Source organism: Lactuca serriola, chromosome 2, assembly GCF_051521515.1.
Source record: "Lactuca serriola cultivar US96UC23 chromosome 2, Lser_US96UC23_V15, whole genome shotgun sequence".
Lineage (NCBI taxonomy): Eukaryota > Viridiplantae > Streptophyta > Magnoliopsida > Asterales > Asteraceae > Lactuca > Lactuca serriola.
The window spans coordinates 190,194,974-190,199,161 of record NC_136409.1 but is presented as its reverse complement, the minus strand read 5'-3'; the positions used below and the strand labels follow the sequence as shown (position 1 = coordinate 190,199,161).

Genomic DNA, 4,188 nt, shown 5'->3' with positions numbered 1-4,188 from the left:
GTTTAATAAGATAACATAAATGGTTCCTAACAATTCACAAAGGGACGTAATGGTCATAGTTCAAAAAACAAGTCTATTGTTTTTTCCTAACATATAAAGTAATATATTTCTATTTACGAATTATTATTTGTAAATTATTCTATTGCATTACAGTTTCATAAATCCAAGCAAGATTACCATGATTCGTGACCTCGCTCTATCAAAAGATGAATACACGATTAAATTCTAAATAATCAGTCTCTTCGAATAGAAAACATGATCAAAACCAATCAAAGATGTCAAATTGGTATGTTTTACCATTATGGCATCTACAAAAAAGAATTAGTGCTTTAAATGTTAAGGGTTGCATCATTTCTGATAAAGAGTTATGGAAATTCTCTTGAATGGTTGTGTTGGTTAAGAAGCAACCATCTTTTGTATTTGAGTGCTTCTCCAACATAGTTAAGCGGTAACTCTCTCTCTCCCTCTCTCTCTCTCTCTCTCTGTGTGTGTGTGTGTGTGTGTGCAGTGGTTGCCATTGTTGGAAGAGCTTCTAGACCTTGTCAAGGGTTACATCGTTTATGATAAAGAGTTATGATGGTTCTCTTGAATGGTTGTGTTGGTTAAGAAGCAACCATCTTTTGTCTTTCAATGCTTCTCCAACACAGTTAAGAATTAGTTTTCTTTCTTTCTTTCTTTCTCTTTCTCTTTCTCTCCCCTCTCTCTCTCTCTCTCTCTCTCTATATATATATATATATATATATATATATATATATACACACACACACACATACATATATATATATATCCCTCTCTCAACAGTGGCTGCCATTGTTGGAAGAGCTTCTAGACCTTGATGCATAGATTCCATAAGATTATATATCTTGTTTTCATATATTCAAAAAAGTGTTTATTTTGGCGAAGAAATTTTTATAGACTTGTCATGCTGGAAGCAAAATTTATCTGGTTGGCTTTCTTTTCCTCTTTGCTTTTGTGTGATCTACGTTTTAGCTTTCAAATTTGGTTTTAATTTGATTATTGTTGGGAATTGCAAAACATGAAACATATAATGGGAAATGACACAAATGCTCTACAAGGTTTCTAAGGTTAGTCGATTCAGTCTCTAAAGTTTTTGTCGCGTTTTATGGGGGTATAAACTAGGATACGACCTACTATTTTAGTCCCTTTCAACATGTAATAGCTGGGTCACCATGCGACAGTGACCATTTAGACCAAAAAAAAACTCACATTATGCTCATTTAAAGCCAAAAAAATAAGTTTAGGGATCACATGATTATGCCACAAGATCGAAGTGATTTGAGATAATGAAGAAACTTAATAAATTGGTTAGCTTTTACTTCACATGAGTAGGTCATCAAGAAATACGAAGATGATTGGCAGCTGCACAACCCCAGAAGCCACAAGACACGATACGATCCACAATGGAAGAATCCATAAGAACACCACCTTCGGAATATTCTCCCCTTAAATGCATAAAACAACTTGAATCGGGAAAATTCACCACATCAAAGTTTATACATAGCCGATAAAATGATGACTGATTTACCAATAGAGTGAGACAAAACTTCAGTTTTATCAATTATCTATTCACCAGTCCCTCGAAGCTTCTTCTCCACATCCTATTCCGTTCTCCCAATTGAATTCGACAAAATTGTATCAAACAACAATTTATCTTAGTCAGATTCATATTCACACTGGTGATTTGATTTCACAACACATAAGCACAAATTTCAAATTGGAAAATGGGAACCTAGAGGTTCATAATTTACATCGAATAAACAAAACTAACTACTAAATTTCACTTAATTAGATGAAAACACATGTCTGTTGATGTCAGGATCTTTCAAAATTCCTGCTCCAGTAGCTCATTCTATTTCTAAAACTGATGGTTTCGTCTCATTTTCTTGTTTTCTGGCTAGGATTGATGGCGGATGTAATGGTGTAACATGGTTGATCCGTCAAACTTGGGGTTTAGCATTTGGATTGGTTTTATCAGAAAGAGAGGAGATAATGTGTGGCATAAGCATAAGCATCTGGATTGGTTAATTCCATTATCAGGTTTCTTCTTCTCCCAAATCACTCGATCTTGTGGCATACGCATTTGATCCTCGAATATTTTTTTTTTTTTGGCTTTATAGGGGCATAATGTGAGTTTTTCTAGTCTAAATGGTCACCGTCACATAGTGAACCGACTATTACAGGTTAAAAGAGACTAAAAAAGCAAGTTGTATCCTAGTTTATGCCCCCATAAAGCCCGACAAAAATTTTAAGGACTGAATCGACCAACCCTAAAAACTTTATAGGGCATTTGTGTCATTTCCCAAACATATTATCTTTGATTAATTAAGGTTCATCTTTCTGTTGTTGTCTTTTGTTTTGTTTTGTTTTGTGGATCTCGATTTCAATTAGGCCTGTTGAAAAAACCTAAAACCAGTTCTACCCACCCGACCCGTTCCGAATTCGGGTAGAACGGGTAACGGGTATGAACATTCGGGTAATAGGTTAAGCTGAAAATAATATAGGTTGGGTTTTAGGTATGAATATTTATTTTCGGGTATACCCGAATACCCGAATTTGTTTTTTTAAATAATACCAAATATACAATGCAGTCACATACGCACACTTCAAATAAAACAAAACCCTTCGTTTCCTTCTTATGAACGACGACTCGACAGTCGATGCAAACTTGCAAAGGGAATACGACGCTGAAGCTGAAGTCCTGAACCGTCATCACAATTCTCAGTTTCTCACTATCGTACGGAATGGAATTAAAAAAGTATATAACATATTATAATGATTTGTATTGTTATTATATATGTACATGTTAATTGTATGAAATATTTTTCTACCCAATTTTTTATTAAACCAACCAACATATAAAAATAAAAAAATAAAAAATTATCAATAAGTGTCATTTAAGAAATTTTCGGGTATACCCGATAATTACTCGACCCGACCTCAAACCCGAAACCCGAAAACCCGAATTACAATATAGGTCGGGTATCGGGTATTATTTTCTTAAGGAAATATCCGTTCAACCCGAAACCCGAAAATTTTACCCGTTGGACACCCCTAATTTCAATGTTACCTGTTATAAAATGAAACGGGCAAAGCAAATTTTGACATAAAAATGAAATGATTTTTAAATGATATTGTTCTGCGCCTTTCTAATATCTACCTATACTTGAGCCTTCCACCTTCAAGATTTTAGAAGAACATGGAAAGAGTTTTAATTCAAAAGTCGGAAGACATTGTCGTTTAACTTTTCTCGAACCATAACTTTCATCTTTATCCTCTTTTCTCTATTTATTTAAGCATTAATTCCCACAAATTCATTTCTCTTTTCATGGTGCTCATTATAACTTGGTAGCCTAGCTCTAGGTGTTTGAAGAAATTACTATTCAAACCAGTCTTTATTTTGTATCGCTATTGTTGAAACTTGTAAGTTCTATGGTTTTTTCGTTTCCCCTTGTGATATATATTTTTTTCTCGCTTTTGCCAGCTATGTAACCGGCCATCACTTTTTAGTTTGATTACAGAGACAAGACATATTGGTTTAATCTTTCTTTTTTCTACAATTTCAAAAGTGTTTTTAGCTTGTACCAAAGTAAATAAAAATGACATTTTTTAATGGATCAAATTACTCAAAAAAACATAATTTACACGCTATATCGGTTTAATTTTTTTCATCTGGATCAAATTACTCAAAAAAAAAAACATAATTTACACAATATATAAGATCGATTAAAGGCATTGTTTTGTCAAGAGACTTTAAAAGATAACCATAAGAAACGAGGTCTAATGTTGCAAATGCAATTCATCATTTACAAACTGATGGATGGGTTCAGTTAACTATTTTATTTTCCCAAAATGTCAACAGTGAAGAGTGTAGTAAATGGACCTGATAAAGATGATATAGACCAGGATATGACCAGAGTTATGTGGATATATCAAGAAAATTCAAGATAAAAAATGACGTTCTAAAGAATCTTGCAAGATGGTTCCCAAGTTTCTCTTATAAAAGAAAAATTCAACAAATTGGGCTCTTTTCACTTTGCATTAGGCTGTAGAAACTTGAGACCTATTAAGCTTAAGCACAAGTTGAATAAGTTCAACACAATATCCAAAAAACAAAAAAAGGTTGGAAATTTGGGAATTAAACTTCGATTTATCAAAATTTTGTGTATT

The 4,188-nt window shown here is 33.3% G+C and overlaps 1 pseudogene; it reads right to left on the bottom strand.

Annotated features, from left to right (window-relative positions):
- Positions 1–1,338: 1,338 nt before the first annotated feature.
- LOC145089882 (putative NAD(P)H dehydrogenase subunit CRR3, chloroplastic) lies at positions 1,339–2,033 on the bottom strand (annotated as a pseudogene).
- Between the last annotated feature and the right edge of the window lie 2,155 nt (positions 2,034–4,188).